We start from the raw sequence: 19,975 nt of genomic DNA on the forward strand, positions 1-19,975 counted from the left end.
ACTCACGAAGCTCTGGGTCTACTTGAGACTTCCTTTCTGGCCATCTACTTATCACTGTGGTCTTGAGAGCTTCTGCAAAATTAGGTCTTTTCCTGTAGCATCTTTACACTGTTCCAATTTTTCCTCACTGACTGGCATGTTTTCAATGTTGAGTACTTCAAATTCATCATATATCTTGGCTGCAGTTTCAGTGCTTCCTTCTGGAGCACGGCCTAGGGTGTCTGCAATCAACAAGTTTTTGCCTGGTTCATACTCCACTTGTAGGTCATAACGCTGTAACCATAACATCATGCGGTGCCTGAAATAATGGTTTTTTAAACAAGGCTTCCAAAGGCTTGTGGTCGGTCTGAGCTTTTACTTTCTTGCCATAAACATACTGGTGAAATTTGTTAAATCCATACACTATTGCCAATAGTTCTTTCTCTATCTGCGCGCAGTTTTTTTTAGCAGAGTTAAGTCTATCTGGATGCATAACATACTGGTCGACCCTCTTGCAGTAGACACACCCCAAGTCCATAGGATTATGCATCTAATGCATCTACTGAAACTGTCGTGGGTTTTTCAACATGAATAATGGAGTGTTGCATCACATGTCAGCTTTTCTTTAATGGCTTGGAATGCTTTCTCTTGTCTTCAGACCAATGCAATTCCACTTCTTTGTGCAGTAGCTCTCTTAGTGGCTGAGTTACGTCTGCTAGGTTAGGTATTAATTACTTATGTAGTTCACCATTCCAAGGAATCTTAAGAGTGCAGGCTTATCTGCTGGTGATGGCATTCCTTCAACTGCATGCACCTTTCTAGGATCTGGTTTCAATCCGTTTGATGTCAACATATGTCCAATGTATGGAACTTCAGTAGTCATAATCTTGAGTTCATTTTACTTCGGTTGAGCTTCAGTCCAACTTTCCTTGACCGTTCCAACACTTTCTCTAAGCGATGGTTGTGCTCAGCTTCGCTTCTGCCGCAGACGAGAATATCATCAGCGATTGTCTTCACTCCACTCAGGTCCTTAAAACTTGAGTCATCTTCTTTTGAAAGATCTCAGGGGCTGAGTTTGTAATACCAAATGACATCCTGAGGTACTAATATCGCTCAAATGGTGTGTTAAATGTTAACCGCTCAGAACTTTTTTCATCGATCGAGCTTAATGTGCCAAAACCCAGATGTGGCATCTAAAACACTAAACACGTTGGCATCACTTAATTCAGCTGCAACTTCTTCCACAGTTTTTATAGGATAATGTTCTCTCTGGATACCTTTATTTAAATCCCTAGGATCTAAACACAGTTGCACTTTATCATTTGGTTTCTCCACAACTACTAAAAAACTAACCCATTCAGTTGGTTCCTCGGCTTTACGAATAACACCAAGTTTTTCCATGCCGTCAAGTTCTTCCTTGACTTTCTCTTTCTGTGTGAAAGGTATTTTGCGAGGTGGGTGTACCACGGGACTTACGGTAGGATTTATCTTGATCTGATAGGTACTCTCCAAACATCCAATACCATCAAACACATCTTCATACTTCTTAAGGATTTCATCAACATCTTGATTACATCTAGTATCACTGGACAGGTTTTCATCCCCTTGGGTATCAACTGTGAAACATGCTTATCTTTGATATGACTATGGTATATATCAATATGTCCTCTAATTCACCTCGAATTCTGTTTTATCTGAGCTTAAACAAATTTTTGGTCTTCAAGAATATCCCCAATTATAATCCATCAAATATTTGCGCTCGCGCGCGATTGGTCTAAACGCCTCACGTGACTGAATATACCCCCAGCTAAAACTGGGGAATATCCGATGATATTCCCTAAGTGATATTCCCCAATTTCAAAAACTGCAAGGTGCGTCTTGTTTACAATTAAAATTAATGTCAAGATGGGGGAACGGTTTGCTTTTGTGACAGAAGGAGAGATAAACCTGCTGGTCGATAAAGCAGTATCAGAAAACATCATACCCTCTAAACGTTTTTGACGGTAAACTGTTCTTAAACGAGATGTTCAAATACTCAGGCTCGTTGCTACATGTTGCTAAAAATATTTGAAGGATAATAACCACAATAGCCTCCATTTGGCTTTAAAAATATGCTCAGATATTTGTCCTTGGACATTATCTGTTTCTCGAAGCTCACAGTTTTCCGAGAGCGAATCGCTTCTCGGAACAGATAATGTCTGCGGACAAATATCTGAACGTATTTTCGCGCCAAATGGAGGCTATTGTTTATTTATTTTTTTCTAAAACATCTCAGCCGGCCGGAATCCCAAATCCTCGAATCTGATTGGCTAATTGCGCGCTCGTAACCGATCCAGCTTTTACGATACGGACCACGGTCCCGATTTTTATCCGCGCTATTCGTGGCAAATTGAAATTGTTGCGAAAGTCTACAAACAAGGAAACAGTTACTCGTAAACAAGGAAAGTATAAACTCTGAAGAAAATGGCTTCAGACGAGAGTGTACACAGCGAAAGTGAATTTTATTACCCAGAAGAGGAAAATCCCAACGAAACGACGGCGTTAAAATATGAAGAAGTTGAACAAGACAGGCAACTAAGCAAAATTCAAGATTTTATTACTTCGCCCCGATAACACTAAAAAAAGACAACTTACGATCTGAACATTTGGCGAAGATACTGTTTCTCAGTTGGAGAGACAAGAACCTTGGAAAACATTCGTCCTAACGAGCTCAACATTCTGCTGTGCAGATTTTTCATGGACGTCCGTAAAATAGATGGCGGAGTGTACGAGCCAGGTACACTTGCATCGCTCCAGAGAAGTATTCTGCGCTGCTTGAAAGATAACAACTCTAACACAAATATTCTCAAAGATCAAGAGTTTGCAAAGCCAAGGGAGGTCCTAACAGCTCGCAAGCAAGAGTTAGTAGTCAACAACGCGAAGGGAAATCGTCCACAGGCTGCCCGAGAGCTAAACTAAAGGTGAAGAAGAGCTCTTGTTTCAAACAGGTCAGTTTGGAGAAGACGACCCCGAAGTTCTCCAGCGCACAGTTTGGTGGGTGCTGTCATTATATTTCGGTTTTAGAGCACGAGATGAGAGCAGGAGAGTTCAGTGGGGAGATATTGCAGTAGAAAATGTTCCTGTCACTGGAAAGCAGGTCCTGGTGTGGAAAGCAGAACGAGGATCGAAAACAAGGCAAGGAGATGGCCATTGCAGAGCTTTTAATCCAAAAGCCTACGCCACCGAAAACGAGCACTGTCCAGTTCGTTTGTATCTAAAGTTCGCCAGTCATCGTCCCGAAGAAATGAAGAGACCCGAGGTGCCTTTCTTCCTGGCAATAAACCACAAAAGAAAGTTTGCAGATCCGGTGTGGTACAGTCGAGTTCCTCACGGAAAAAACAAGATTGGAGAATTTTTGACGAAGGCTGCGAAGAATGCATGACTGCCTGGTAATGTAACCAACCATTCTGTGTGAAAACCTGCATTTCAAGGCTGATGGATGCAGAAATTCCTGTTAATTATATAGGTCAGCTGACTGGACAAAAGAATTTAAAAAGCTTAGATTCCTACAAAACTGCTTCCGACGACCACCAGCGCAAGATGTCCTTGCCACTGAGCAGCGGAACGAAATCTCCCATCAACCTCGTTCCCAGGGTCTCTCATCGGGAAGATGAGAGACCCTTGGAACGAGGTTGATCTCCCATCTCTTCAAACAATGCACCGCTTAATCAAGCAGTCAAAGCCTCCCAGAACCCATTCAAGCCGAGAGAAGACAAGCAAGCTTCTTCAGGCGAGGATCCCTTCACTGGTTTTTTTGCTGGTTCGAACATCAGTAAAATTGAAGGCTGCCCGTTCAATTTCTCTTTCAATACAGCACTTTGCAGCAGTGGTGAAAGCTCGGATCGGTCAAAGCCGCGAAACTGCCACATTATCATCTCAGATGACTCAGACTCAGATTAACTTGAACTTCCTTTTTGAAGTTAGTTTTCTCAAATCCGGGGACGTTTTAAACATGTTTTGAGCCGTTTAGAAAAGTAAACTTAGCCGTGTTCGAGTCTTCATTCACAATTTTTATCATTCGATTGATATTTTTAGACCTTTTGAACATGCGTGTCATCATTTCCAGCGTGTCCATATTCATCCACTTTTGACGTTTGACAGATGATTGTCATTTCAATTACTCTTAAATGGTTTTTTTCCTTTTCTACATACTGACTTGCGAGTGAAATAAAACTTCCTATAGACATGCCACTTAAATTGATGCCCTATTACATTTGTTTCATAGGATTTTGTTATCACTTTCCTCCTCCAGCCTTAAACTTATACTCTTACACTCGTCCCAGCGGAAAAAAAGCAAACAAATAGAAAAAAAATAAGTTATTTACTGGTCTAGGTCGATCGTCGGGCACAGTTTTTTTCCCATACGGACCTCCCGTCCGGTAAATAACATATATATATTAACTAATTTTCTTTTTAAAAAACATCACGTAAGGCTCCTGTTTAGTGCACCTATTACATTCTGGTGTCAACGAATGTATAAGTCAGCTCTTTGCTAAAAAAAAGTTAATTTGAATGTAGCTATTTAAAGTTAAATTAATTCAGAAATTTGAGTTCTATTTTAGCTTAGCGATCGTTAAACAGAGGCTATGCTTATGGAACTTACTTGTGTATCGATTCCCCTTGGATTGATGCAAATGAAGAACCTTGTTGCGAGTCTTCAAATTATCAATGCACCAAAGCAAAGGTGCCACCTGCCAAACTTATGATTGTCGTGGGATGCAAATTAAGAGCGGCAATCCATAAATTTCGCCTGGACGTGTGCAAAATGAAAAAAATCGAAAATTCCCAAACTTTGCCAGGACACAGGTCTAGATGAAGTACAGTCGAACCTGTATATAACGGCCACCCTCGGGACTTGAGTAACTGGCCGCTTTATACAGGATCATTAAGAATACTCACTGGGCGTGGTCTAATGTCAATTTTAATGGCGTATCATACAAAAAACACTTCATGCAAGGAAACAATAGGACAATCGACACTCTTTCAAGTGATCAATACTTTAAACAAAGTTCAGTGTCAACTTGTAACTTAACCTCCTCCTCCTTAGTCCTTTGAGCCCCCAGTGGGGCATAGGGCCTCTACTCTTCTACGGTGTACAGTGCTCTTACACTATTTCTATGACTAACAGTTCACAACAAAATATCCCATTCCGTCATTTCATAGTCGTTACGCTCAATGTTTAATGTCACATGGCTGAAGAACAGGTTAATTAAAGAGGAATTTCTTGCTAAAGAGTGAAGCATATTCAAAACAAACTTTTTTTAGCGTTCGTGATATGGTACTGTACTTCAGCACATTGCGGACATCTGAAAAGCGTTAACTATATTAAACGGCCCAGTATCAGCTTACAGTAGCTTTGCACATGTTATTTCTTTATAGTGATGCTGGATCGCATTTTAAACTCAATAAAATACCGCATAAAATAACACATGGCTTAGTTTCCATTCAACGGTGGCCGCTTTATACAGGTAAAAATAACAAAGAAAGACAAACATAGGACTGCCACCGGGTGACCGCGGCCGCTTAATAGAGGTGGCCGCCTAATACAGGTAACAAATACAGCGTTTGTATGAGCAAACAATCGGGACTTTAAAAACTGGCCGCTTAATAGGGGGTAGCCGCTTAATACAGGGCCGTTATATACAGGTTCGACTGTATTTCTAAAAAAAACTACTTCGAGATCGATTATATTTTTACTTTAGGGGTGGCCGCTTAATACAGGGCCGTTATATACAGGTTCGATTGTATTTCTAAAAAAAACTACTTCGAGTTCAATTATATTTTTACTTTAGGGGTGGCCGCTTAATACAGGGCCGTTATATACAGGTTCGACTGTATTTCTAAAAAAAAACTACTTCGAGTTCGATTATATTTTTACTTTAGGGGTGGCCGCTTAATACAGGGCCGTTATATACAGGTTCGACTGTATTTCTAAAAAAAACTACTTCGAGTTCGATTATATTTTTACTTTAGGTGAACGGCGACAAAGTCGGTTTGGCCGCTCCCACATCGGTTTTCACGGCGTCCACACCATACGTTACTTAAAAATCGCCTTAAAATAAACATAACAGTAAATCCGATCATTAAACATCTTACGAACAAGAAGTGATTTAGAAAAGCATTTAACTATAAAAAATTGCGTGCCATACGTGCGAAACTTTTTGTTTAATATTTTTTAATATTTTTCTCACGTTACAGCTTTTAATCAGCCATTGTTGTTTTTTAGTATTTATAGACTGCAACTAAGGAACACATTTTGACTTGATAATGACGTTTAGCTAACGTCGAAACGTCGTCGTTTTTTAGCAAAGTTTTTTAATCTTAAAATGATTTTAAGAAATATTTTATCGCAATTTTTTATAGTTAAACATCTTAATCAAAAAAATACATATTTAGGAACAGTCCGAAGTGTTATTTGTTCAATTCTATCGCGAACTAAATATTTTTTGGATTTTTAATTTTTTTGAACATTTCGCCGATTTTGGCGGAACAAAAACATGGCAACATTGGGAGGGGAAAATCGCACCTTGGTACACCGCGTGGTTCAATATCAAGTACGCCAAGCAAAAGAGCAAGGTTTCTTCTTAACATAACTGCAATAAAATTTTTGGGCTACGTAAATTATAAAAATTTTAGAGCGCCAAACAAAAGTGACCCAACGGATAAATTACTCAATTCCTTGTCACGCATTTAAAAGCATAACATCAACAAAGTGCTCTTAAAAAAATAGTGGGCCAACGTTTCGCCAAAAATCATTACTGTAGCGAAAATAATGCTAGTTTTAAACATTATTTTCCTTTTTAACTTCTTAGTTTGTGTGAACTTTTTGAAGTTCAAGCGGTTAATTTTTGTTGGTGCGAAATTCAAATCGCTAATGACCGTGGTTGCGAATGGTTACATGTAAGCCCGGGAGGGGGGGGGGGGGGGGTACTCCCATATATGGGCTAGATAGGTATGTGCCGCCCGATAGGGTATGGTTTTTGAGACTCTCGATCCTTAAATAGGGTATTACTTTTGCACGTATTGTGTTCCCGGTGTGATCATTAGATAGGGTGCCTAAGCTGTATAGGCATAACACTGTCACAGTAGTGAACAAACTTCTCTGAAGGATGTTCCATGGTTATGATGGCATATTATTAAACTAGGCTTACTCTAGTATTCTATGTTTGTTGCTTCACTTCCGATGTTACAGAAACGAAATGAAGCCGTTCGCGACATTAAATTCTTAGTTTTTTTTTCCTTGAATAGGGTGTCATTGTTCGGATTTGGGCCTTAAATAGGGTATCAATTTTCGTTTGTCTCATCCTCAAATAGGGTCAGGGTTTAAGACCCTGGGCGGCACACACCTATCCAAAATGTATGGGAGTACCCCCCCCCCCCCCCCCGGGCATGTAAGCTGTAAAGGACATTGATTTTCTATCATTTTTGAATCAACATAGACAGCACAAAGGTAAATTTTTTCTGGTGATAACGTCGGGAGAAATAAATATATGTGTAAAATAAAAATACCTGGGAACTGAAGAGAAACGGGTCGAAACGGCTTCCAGTCTTGAGCCGGAGCGTCATCGGATTGTGAGGGTGGGGGTAGGGAAATAGCTTGCACGGACAGGGATTGTCGGGGTTACGCCAACTTTGAAATATTGATATGGAAAGTTCAATAAAAAAAGATGAAAGAAAAACAGGATTATCTCTTTTTCCCTTTTGCATCTGTTGACTTCCGGTTTGTTTCCGGTATAAAGCTTGACCAAATATATAACAAAAGTAGTCAGCATTTTTTTAGTAAACACTACTCTATTTATTTATTGGTTACTTTATTTGTTATCCCGGCCTTGAGTTCACAAACACGGCCAGTCACCACTTTTAAAACTTTAACTGTATTCCTAGTTTTATTTGATCTCCCCTCCCCCCTGACACACTGAATAGCATTATCTGTGCGCGCCCGGTGGCAACCTTAACCTGTGTCGGTTACTCCGCGCTTGTTGGAGGGCCATGTGGATGCAGTAACTCCAACCCCGCAAATGTCACACACATGTCTGCTGATAGCGCAATGTGGAAAAGACATCAAGAGCCATTTGAAGTTTTATGACTGCTTTGATTCAACTTTAAAGAGTGAGAGAGAGAGAGAGAGAGAGAGAGAGAGAGAGAGAGAGAGAGAGAGAGAGAGAGAGAGAGAGAGAGAGAGAGAGAGAGAGAGAGAGAGAGAGAGGAGAGAGAGAGAGAGAGACAGAGAGAGAGAGAGAGAGAGAGAGAGAGAGAGAGAGAGAGAGAGAGAGAGAGAGAGAGAGAGAGAGAGACAGAGAGAGAGAGAGAGAGAGAGAGAGAGAGAGAGAGAGAGAGAGAGAGAGAGAGAGAGAGAGAGAGAGAGAGACAGAGAGGAGAGAGAGAGAGAGAGAGAGAGAGAGACAGAGAGAGAGAGAGAGAGACAGAGAGAGAGACAGAGAGAGAGAGAGAGAGAGAGAGAGAGAGAGAGAGAGAGAGAGAGAGAGAGAGAGAGAGAGAGAGAGAGAGAGAGAGAGAGAGAGAGAGAGAGAGAGAGAGAGAGAGAGAGAGAGAGAGAGAGAGAGAGAGAGAGAGAGAGAGAGAGATCTTCTTGTTGCTAGGGCAGGTAAGTCTGAATAATTATCACGTTATTCACTGTATTAAAAAAATAAAAACAAAGCAGAACAAAACGAAAAATATATATATTTAGCCAAGCCTAAAAGCGGAGCTCCACAATAGAAGTCTGCTTATTGTATGAACGTAATAACCTTATGAGTTCCTCATCAATTCTGCATTTATATAGTACATTTTTAATGCATATGCAGCTAACTGCTTATCAACAATAACAATGTAAAACAGAGGGAAAAATTACTGAATGCTGATTTGTTGTAACAGAGGGCAGTTTTTCGTAATTTTCCTTTCACCGAGGGCCAAACTACTTACTCCTGATTGGTCGATCGGCGAAAATACTCGCTCCTGATTGGCTGAGCACGACAGTTTTACATTTTGTTGGCTTTTGCATTTTGTGTCCAAATAAACAAGTTCTTTGAGGTTCTTTCGAAGTTCGACTCTTTAAGCCGGGTTCTTTGTACCAAAAATACATGGAAATCAAGTGCTGCAGCTAGGAAGGAAATTCCTAAAGCTTAATTTTGGTGTCTCTCACAAGAAACAGCAAAAGATTATTTGTGCCAAAAGTTAAAGACTTGGATCGGATTGGTTTTATTTTGTTTGGTTGAGAAACTGAAATCAGTCATGGCGTCCAAGTGCTTTCAACGAACGATAACCGAACATGAAAGTGTCCTTTTGATGGGAGGAAGGAGCAGGAAGAAATTACTCCGCAAGCTCCTTCTTTGGATCCATCGTTTGCTATTTTTATCGATCTATGTTCGTGTGATTTCCAAGCGGTAGGAAGCTTCACAGCGCAGGTGAACAATTAATTGATTTATCATTATTATTTATCATTTGATTTATCGTCGTTAGTTTGCTTCTGAATTAAACTTGTATTCTCTCTTAATACATGTGTATAATGGGAACTGTTCTCGTCGGTTTCGTTTGTTTTGTACGCTACGAAAAAATTAAATAATTTGTTGGTTTGCTTGCGCCTTCGATGAGTGTTTTACTGACTGATTTACGAAGTTCCTTGATAGTTTTAGAAACATTTTGCCCTCTGTGTTATATAAGTGGAATTTAAATGGACTCAAAATGATATTTTCTGTTTTTATTATTGTTTTTAGTTTTTAAGATGATCGAGGCAAAACGGTTTGTGAACAGCCAACGCGCGCTACCGGCACTGTCTAGTAAATTTCGCTTATCAAGAAGGCCGTACGCTATAAACCTGAGAGAAAATGGATACACTAACCAAAAAACACACAGTCAGTTCAAATACATCTTAGAGTAATAAATGAAAAAAGCACTGTGATAATTCACAGCAATAAGTACAGAAATAAACTAAACAACGATCTTTGACAAATTCACAAAAAACAAGCGAATGAATGTTTTACGTAAACTTTGTTTTGGTGAAAATGAAAGCACACTTTAATTTTACATTCACTTTTAACGTTCTTTGAAAAGAATTTCAGTGAAAATTACTCACATATCTTAATCTTTGCGGTTATATCCTACTGTTTTAAGTATTTTTGTTTGTTCTCTGTCAAGATTGTCAGAAATAAATGCTAAAATTAGAAATATATGCGAGAAAAACTTGTCAGTAGTTTATGCCAACGATACAATGTTGGGAGACATTTGTTTGGCTGACTATTTTAGCTCAGAATCAAAATTTTTTAAATGAAGCAAAATGGGATGAGATTAGAAAATAAAACTCCAAGGGAAATAACGAACATGGACCGAAAAATGAGCTCATTTCATCGCGCCGGATTAGAGTAAAATAATTTCTCTTCAAATTCGGCCGCTGTTTATGAAGTGCCGCCTCTAAAAGCTGCTAAAAGAGTCGATTTGTTTCTCCCGCCACGATCCACCTTGCTCTTTCTCCCGCTGTTTGACGGCAAAATTGGACGAGATCAGAAAATAAAACTCCAAGGGAAATAATCAACATGGACCGAAAAAATGAGCTCAAAATACTATTCTGAAGTTAGCAGTATTAGCTTAAGCTTAAATTAAACGGCGTGTCAAAACTGCAAGAAAACAATATTTTGCAAACCAACAAACTAGCAAAGTTTTGTCAACAAAATTGCATGAACGTACTCGCCTCTTCTGAGAATAACCAGTCCCTTTATTCCATTGCTGATTTTTCCGTTCGTTTTACAACGTTAAGTGAGCGAAACGTTTCACTTCCAGAGGAAAAATCCAACGTTTTGCGCCGGATCGGAGTAAAATGATTTCACTTCCAGATTCTGATGATGTGCCAGTCGATTTGTTTCTCCCGCCGCTAGTTGCCTTCCTCTTTCTCCTGCTGTTGGTCACATATAAAAATTGACTTTGTATCTTGTCGTCTTCAAAATTATTTTTTTTGTTTTGTTTTTTTCTCAAACGTAGTTGGCGATGCAACTTCCCGCCAAACAAACGCGGCCGGCAGCGCAGTTGGCCATGCATTTTCCCGCCGAAAAACAACCCGGGTTACAGCACATACGTTCGTCTATGTAAGCCAATGTGAAATGAGACACTCAAACCCTGTGCCGCAACACGGGGTTTTTTCGGCACCCTTTCCTGTTCTTTCTCTCTTTGTTCGTCACTCATGTTTCGCCTGTTTGCTACCGCTCTCAATTGCTCTCTTTGACGTCGAACTTCGCTTTTTCGTCGCCTGTTTTCTCGATCTCTTTCTATCTCCCTTTCTTTGCTTTACATGTTTGTAGACTTATTCATAAATTGAGTTTGTGTTTTGTCGTACACGTCGTCTTCAAAATTATTATTTTTTTCTCAAACGCAGTTTGCGATGCAATTTCCTGCCAAACAACGCGGCCGGCAGCGCAGTTGGCCATGCATTATACACAGTGCTTGGGAATAATACAGGGAAAACTACATCATCGGAGCTTCCTAAAGGACCTAAAGAGTATTCTGCATGTGCGTGGAAAGACATGCGGACCTGCCAGCCAGCCAGGGGTGTTTCGTGATGTTGCGAAACTATAATATTCAGTTTTAGTGACTCAAATTTCTGCAAGGCTGATCAGACTGCGTAGAAAACTTAACACGACAGCGACACGATAGAGACCAAACCGAGAATCAACAGGATGCAGCAACTGTGGGCAGCTGTTTCGAGCTGGTTGGCTCTCGTCAGCACGGTGTAGCACAGCAAAAAGTAGAACACCAACGCGAGTCGAGTGTTCTACCAAATGCACGTGGTAGCCGATTTCGGATGGGCCCAAATTCAGACATCCGTCCACGTCATAGCGCATGACTACGAACAATGAACAAAAGAACTGAAATATCATGTCGCTGTCGTAATAAGTTGAATGAGAAAAGCAAAACTTTCCTTCACAGGTACATGGGCAAACCAGTGCACGTTTCTATTCAATCTTTAAGGATAGCACTGGCTTGAAACACAGGCGAAAAAAGAGGTTACCAAAAATTATTAATTTTTACCTTGCAACAACCTAATGGCAACCTCTTTTTGCCTTGGTCGGTTTTTATTTTTATCATCTTCCAGCATCGGTGTGAAGTTCTAAAAAAGTCTGCTTGCCGTTGTAACATAACTTAATTAATGTCGATAACAATTTGCGGTTTGGCAATCACATTTATTTTTTTTTAAAAAACATAATTCATTGAATAGCATTACCATTGAAATCAGCGGCTGATTCCAATGGTGATGAACTACTCTTTGTTTCTTGTTCAAAGTCTTCAGGCAAAGTCTCAATTGACTGACATGACAGATGGGGCGTCACATTGGGAAGGAGCTGCCGTCTTTAGCTAGACACAACGGGCATTGTTTACAAATTGCTGGAAACAATAATAAGACTATAAATGACAAAAATACAACTGGATCACTTTCTGGCAGAAAGTGATCCAGTTATTCTAAGCGTTGGCAGAAAGTGATCCAGATATTCTAAGCGTTATCAAATGGGAGTACCGAGCAGTCCAAGCAGATCACTGTTTATCATCTATGCCTAGTTTCCCACACGCGTGTGCTATTGGTCGTGCGAAGACAACGTCTTAGCGCGCACAGGCCCTCAGACCTCAACTCCTGAGAACGGGTCTGTACTTTATGTACATGTAAGTAAAGCCTTCTCTCCGCACGAGACCTGTCGTCCTAGCCTCTTCCCCGAGAGCTTGCTCGCAGGCTGGAGCGAAAACGGAATTGTGAATCGCAAATGGAGAATAGTGAACTGCAGATTGGATGATGGAAATTGTTGGAATGTTAGAATGAAACTTCAGAAAATGAAAGATAGGGTCTGAAAGGGTATTTTCGGAATCTGGGATTTGACCCAAATACGGTGCGGGATTCGGGAAAGGCAAAATATCTTGACGGGATTCGGGATATGACTGCTTACCGGGAAGCGGGATTAGCCAAGATTTGGGTAAAAAAACAAAACAAAACTAAAGCCAAACAAACAAACAATTAAGCTAGTAAATATGGAATTCTGAACAAGGAAAAGACTTACAAAGTTACTTCTGATCTAGTTGATATATTTATAAATATATGTTAGTTTGAGGGAAAGAATTAGAGAATATTATTGGCTTATTTAGCAGTAACACTGGTTAAAATAAACAGCCGAAAAGACGTTTATATTAACTTTTGTGCAATAGCGCGTTCGTTTATTTAGAAAAATCACTTAAAAGGATAACGTTGATTAGGAAACGACAGGTAAAAAAAACGAAAAGAAACAAACAAACAAACAAAATATGTTTTTACGTGATTTCCATCAGAATTCTGGTTATATTCAATGTTCAGCTGTTGTGAACGGCTAAGACGGATAGAGCCGTTGTTGTAATTTGGTGTTCACATTTTAACACAACAAAAACAAACAAACAAACAAAAACAGATGTTTTAAGGTCATACCTTCAGAGGTGTCTTCAGAGGTGTCTCGCGTCCAAGCGATGTAGCGCGTCTACTTCAAACTGTAGATACCTGAAGCCTCATATCAAATTAAAGCTTATAGAGCTGGCTATCAAACTAAACCAAGAATTTTAAAAAAAATGAATTGCCAAATTTTTAGCGCTGTTTTCTCGAGTCAATTTTTTCACTTGGAGGAGCCACTTCAAAGATCTAAAAATCAAAAGGAATTTGTTCGTCTGCCTTCAAATTTGGACAGTAGCTAGTTTAACATACAAACAACAAAAACGTGTCTGCGAAGTTTTTCTTTCCAACTATTTTTTCTCCGAGAGCGATTTTTGTACGATCACTTCACATTTTTTTCTTCCTATTTCGAAAATGCTCTATAACTTTTCATTGCGATTGAATATGGCATAACGCAGACACTTTTTTTAGCGCTTTGGGTCCGGAAACTGAGGAGCAAATTAAATTTGCGAAAACAAAATTCGCTTTGACTTGTAGCTTTAAAAAGGTGATTCGAACGCTCGCATTTAGAGGTCGTGAAAATTTGACAATTCATTTTATTTCAAAATTCTTGGTATAGTTTGATAGCCAGCTCTATAAGCTTTAATTTGATATGGGAGTTTAGGTATCTACAGTTTAAACTAGACGCGCTACATCACTTAAACGCGAGACACCTCTGAAGGTATAGGGTAACCTTAAATGTAGCCTGAAACAGAATTCTGGTTATATTCGATAATCAGTCGGTGTGAGCCGCTTACCCGAGTATAACCAATGTTTTATTTGTTATTTAATTTTTTTAACAAACAAACAAGAAACAGAAGTTTTTGAGTGTAATATCAAACAGAATTCTGGTTATATTGGATGTTCAGTCGGTGTGAGCCGCTAACTCGAATATATAACAATGTCTTATTTGGTATTTCATGATCATTTACTTATCACTTGTTCTTAAAAATAAGTCAAGTTCTCCGTGTCAAAAAAAAAGTAAAGAAAAAAAAAAAAAAGAATCAGAAGAATTATATGCGTTGAATGATAGTATTTTCATGCTTTGGAAACTGACAATAAAAACAGTTTGTAATTTTTAGGCATAACTTTCCGAAAGTATTGGTTTTATCTATACGATCGTGCGTATTAGAGTTGCACCATAATTCAGTAAAATTTAACAAATAGATTCCATGTTGCCGTCCGTCTGTTCAGTAATAGATCAGGGATGACGTCAAAATGTGGTAAGAACAAAAAAGTGGCACACGAGGCACAGCCGAGTGTCACTGATGTTCTTACCACAATTTGACGTCTTCTGTGATCTATTACTAAATAGACGCAATTATTTTTATCCCGAAACAGCAGCAGAAACGTCCCACTCAGGTTGATCCACTGTTTCTCGAAAGCAAAAGAAATGAAGTAATTATGGAAAAGGGAGAAATACATGATCTTTGAACAAATATTCTTTGCTCTGAAACGGAGCGATTATATTCTGGCTAGAAAAGCAAACTGCACGTTCTACTGAGGTTGATACACCGTAGTAGTAATTGATAAAATGCTTTTTGCTGTAAATTTGAGATTTTTATTCAATTTATGCCAGAACAAAACGCTCGCTCAACGTAGGTCGAAAGCAGAAGAAATAAAGTAAGCCATGGAAAAGGGAAATTTAGAATATATTTTAAGTGAAAAAAAAATAGCGCTATTTGTTGTGAAATGGAGCGATTATTTTTTGGCAAGACGCAGTTTCGGTTGTGGTTGACCGACTTCTCTTTCAAAATCCAAAGAAATATACTGAGCAATACGGGAAAAGAGAAAAGTACATGATGTCTTAACTGACAAAATGCTATTTGCTGCGAGACGGAGTGGTTATTCTTATGCCAGAAAAGCAAAACGCTTGTTCCACGAAGGTTGTTCCACTCGTTTTTCCAAAGTCAAAGAAATGTAGTAATTAGAAAAAAGGGAAAAGTCCATGATTTTTGAAGTAAGAAAATGATCTTTGCTGTGAAACGGAGCGATTATCTTTATACAAGAAAGACAAAACGCACGGTCTACCCAGGTTGATCCTATGCTTTTATGAAAGCCGACCAAATAATGTCATTGGGTAGCAGGGAAAAGTAGAAGATGCCGAGTAGGTGTTCCATGTGTTTTTTATCTGCCACATTTCCAAATCCTCCAACCAACCTCTCCCTTCCTATTATTTTTGACCAGGCTCTTTAAAGTTTCAAATTTGGCGTTGACGCGAAACAATTTACGTTTTGTTATCAGCTTGTTTTCGAAACATTTTTTTTGTATTCCGCTTAAAAGGCCCTTTCTCTCGGATATAAGGCCACCCAAACCCCTTACGAATTCAAATAATCCCAGGGCTTACTTACAAAGGAATTCTATACCGGTTTTTAAGGGGGGAGGGGGCTTATAACCGGGTTTTTACGGTAAATATGTCGTAAAATGTCTTCTACTGATCGCGATATAGGCTGTGTTTTGAAATACAAAAAAAAGCTTGTGCAAGTCTAGTATAGTACCTGATTTACGTTGTTGCGGATCATTGGAGACAATTGTTGCAACAAAATACAAGGTACAGCATCAAATGTCCTTGGTGAAACATCGTTTAATTTTTCTTTCACATATTGTAGTGTCACTATGGTATACCGTTAAATCCCGAAAATAATCCCCTGTAAACGTAGGTCGTGCGGAAATCCTCATGATATAGAGGATATTACATGACCACGCGGAGATACGAAATTTCTCTTCGAGTGTAGAAGAGAAATTTCGTATCTCCAAGCGGCCATGTAATGTTCTGTTTATTATATAAACACCAATGAAATACCAAATCATTGCAAAAGGCGCGCTTTATTATGTAACCATAGCAGCGGTGATCTTTTCACGTGTGAAGATAACATGTATGTTATGTCTGGATCAATTCCAAAAGCGATCATCCCCCCCCCCCGGGCAAACCCCCGGGCATTTGACTTTTTTAAAAATGCCTGATCAAATCCCCCTCTATATGGGCCGATTTCTTGGTCAAATGCCCCACTGGTTGGGGCTGAAAAGTCATCGTGTTGGGTTTTTTTTTGTATTCGCTAGCTCTGTTTATATAAAAATCAACGAAATTCATACATTAATAAATTTAAAACAATTTATTATTAAAGATAATGCATAACACCACATATGAAACTCAACTAACAGAGAGTTTAACGATATATGTACCGATACTCGCTTTTCTTTTATATTAAATGTACATGAAGTTTGCAAATACGTGTGATAACAAGAACAATGATAAAAAACACTATGTTATGAAACCTAGACATGCCAACAAGTCGAGCTTCGAACGCCGAACAAAGGGAGAACGAAGCTTGAGGGAACCTGGACATACCACTGAAAATGAGAAGCGAAGGGCAATATGTAACCCCGCCATGCCAAACACAATCTTAGATATATTTGTTGGAACGCTTCTCTATGGTAGTATTAAATGGCCTACTACATAAAAACTGTTTGACGCAAAATATACGAGTAAATTCTGGCTGTGAATAAAGCATTCCGACAATTTATGCGACCGCTGACCAGCATTTTTTCGATGGGTCAAATGCCCGATGGGTTGGGTTTCTATTCGCGTCAAATGCCCCACTATGTGGAGCCGAACAGGGGTCAAATGCCCGGGGGTTGCCCGGGGGGGGGGATGATCGCGCTTGGAATTGACTGATACATTATTTTCACGTGTGAAGATATCATGTTTTCGTGCGAAAGCTCACCTAGTATTTCACTGGTGTTTATATAATAAAATAAATTATCCTAATATAACATACAGACAGTTTTTTAAACGCCAAATTCTCTTCAATGATAAGCAACCCCGATCTTTGGTAATTCCCGCAAGACTGACCTCGAAAAATCGCTTAAAACCTAACAAATATACTTGGAACAATTTACTGAAAAATTGATTTAATACCCTGAAAACATGACAAGGAAGAAAATTCTACTGACTCGCCGAAAAAGATATTTGACTACGAAATATTTCGACGTTGTCCTGTATAGGTCAAGTAATATTTGAACACGTGCCCATTGAGAATCAGAGGAAATGTCACAGCAAACCCCCCGACTCTAAAGATGAAGCCATTTTGGCCGCACACAGTTTGCGCGAGCCTGGTTGGTTTATTTAAGGACGCTGCCTACAAATTGTTATAACAGCACAGGAAAAAAGTTGTAAACTCGGAAGAAAAGCCTTTTAATACTTGAGATGTTGACTACGATCCTACATCTTACAACTGACGCTATAACACCTTTCCAGAATAAAAAACTACATTGAAACTGCATAAATTACATTGAAGCATGCGCGCGAAAGAATTTAACACATTATGACACTCTCTATTTTATGAAAGAAAAAAAAGAAACTATACGCGTAAATGACGGAAGAGAGTCCTAAAGCTGTAGCAGTTCATGACTTAGGCACTTAGGCCAAAACATAGTCCTCGAGGTGTTTTGGGACTCGGCGGACGCGTTGAGATCTTCTTAGCTCGGGTGCTTCCACAGGAGCAGCGGGTGAATGAACTTCAGTCGCACCTTGGGACGGAGCTTCGGTCGCAGTTTGGGACGGCAACTCATTGGTTTCAGACACAACACCTTGAGGCTGTGGCTTGTTAGGCAACGCATCTCGAGTGTCAGCTGCAGCAGGAGCAGATTCGTAGGTCCTCCTAAGATGAATCCTGTTCCTTCGAAGAACTCCTTGGGGAAGTTCCACTTCATACGACCTTTCGTCCAAACGCTTCTTAACCACACCTTTCTGCCATTCCTTCTTTCCAAACTGCCAAGGCTTAACCCTTACAGGATCGCCTTTCTCCAAAGGATCTAGGTCGCGGGCGCCTCTGTTGTAATAATGAGCTTGCTGTTGTTGGCGTAGGCGAAGCTTGGTACGGGTCATATCTTCATCAGCAACAGACGGCCTTAGCAAACTAGCAGACATGGGTAGAAGACTTCTTGTCCTTCTGTTAAGAAGGCGCTGAGCTGGGCTGATCTGAATTCCCTTAGGCGGTGTATTCCTATGGTCAAGTAGAGCAAGAAACGCATCTGAACCAGCCTTCTTGCATTTCACAAGGATCTTCTTTGCCTCCTTCACGGCACTTTCTGCCTTTCCATTGGACTGACTGTGACGAGGACTGCTAGTACGATGATCAAAATCCCACTCTTTTGAGAATGTCAGGAAATCGCGAGACACAAACTGCGGTCCGTTGTCGGTGACAAACTGTTCTGGAATACCGTGCCTTGCGAAGTGGGCTTTTAGCTTCCTGATTACATGCACTGACGATGTGCCTCTGAGGTGATCAAGATCGAAAAAATCACTGAAATAGTCAGACGTCACCAGGTAGCTCTTTCCTTCTAACTCAAAAAGGTCAGCTGCAACGTACTGCCAGGGCCGACTTGGCGTCTCGTGACTCCTGAGTGTTTCCTTGGTCTGGCCTCGCTCGTACTCCCTACAGGCTTCGCACGTCGACACATGATTCTTAATGTCACCTGTCATACCAGGCCAATAAAGACACTCGCACGCTCTATTAAGGCAACCATTAACTCCCAGGTGTGAGTTGTGAATCCTCCTGAGTAGTTCCCCTCTAGCAGCTTTTGGGACTACCACTCTCTCTCCTTTGAAAATAAGCCCATCTTGAACGGACATTTCGTCTCTCATCTTGAAATACGGAGACACAACAGGTGGCAGGGCACTCTTATCTTCAGGCCAGCCCTGCTGAATAACGGCCTTTAAAACTTGAAGGGACTCGTCCTTCTCTGTCTCACGCTGGATCTGCAGAAGCCTCGCTTCAGATATTGGTTGATAGTTCACCATGTCGATAGCTTCAAATTCCGCCTCAACTTGGGTACACGAAGGAAGATACGCTCTGGAAAGTGTGTCCGCCAAGAACATTCTGTTCCCTCGCTGGTATCGAATTTCTAAGTCGTACTTCTGCAGACGGATCATCATCCCTTGCAACCTCTTAGGAGCGCGGTGAAGCGGCTTCTTCACGATTGACTCTAAAGGCTTGTGATCAGTGTGGACGATAGTCCTTCTACCAAACGTGTAATCATTGAACTTTTCCGCTGAGAAAGCAATCGCTAGCATTTCTTTCTCAATCTGTGCATAGCGGGATTCAACTTCTGTCAAGGCTCTACTAGCGTACACAATGGGATGTCCGTTTTGCATTAAGGCTGCTCCCAGACCACTTTGACTGCTATCACACTGGATTTCAAGCACTTTACCGGACCTGTAGTACGCCAAAACGGGTGCAGATACAATGAGACTCTTGACATCATTCCATGCTTTTTCTTGCAGGTCATCCCAACACCACACCGCATCTTTATGGGTAAGATCACGGAGAGGCTTCATAACATCTGACAGATGAGGAAGAAAGCGACTAAGGTAGTTAACCATTCCATTTAGCCGGAGTATGTCGTCTCGCTTCTCTGGGCGTGGCATCTCCACGATCGCCCTTACTTTCCCAGGATCTGGTTTTAGGCCCACGGTGGTTACCAAATGTCCATGGAATGGAACCTCCTTGCACTTAAATTCTAGCTTCT

The 19,975-nt window shown here is 40.3% G+C and overlaps 1 protein-coding gene across 2 annotated transcripts in view; it reads right to left on the reverse strand.

Moving 5' to 3' along the window:
* Positions 1-6,094, reverse strand: part of LOC146468972 (glutamate receptor 4-like) — a 30,909-nt gene extending 24,815 nt beyond the window's left edge. For both annotated transcript variants that reach the window (XM_085124010.1, XM_085124009.1), the window contains exons 1-2: positions 6,027-6,094; positions 4,622-4,888 (exon numbers count right to left, since the gene is read on the reverse strand). The gene's annotated coding sequence lies outside the window, so the exon portion shown is untranslated. The remainder of the gene's footprint in view (positions 1-4,621; positions 4,889-6,026) is intronic.
* Positions 6,095-19,975: the final 13,881 nt, after the last annotated feature.

This window comes from Pavona decussata, unplaced genomic scaffold (genome assembly GCF_977016875.1).
Source record: "Pavona decussata unplaced genomic scaffold, jaPavDecu1.1 SCAFFOLD_128, whole genome shotgun sequence".
Taxonomy (NCBI): Eukaryota; Metazoa; Cnidaria; class Anthozoa; order Scleractinia; family Agariciidae; genus Pavona; species Pavona decussata.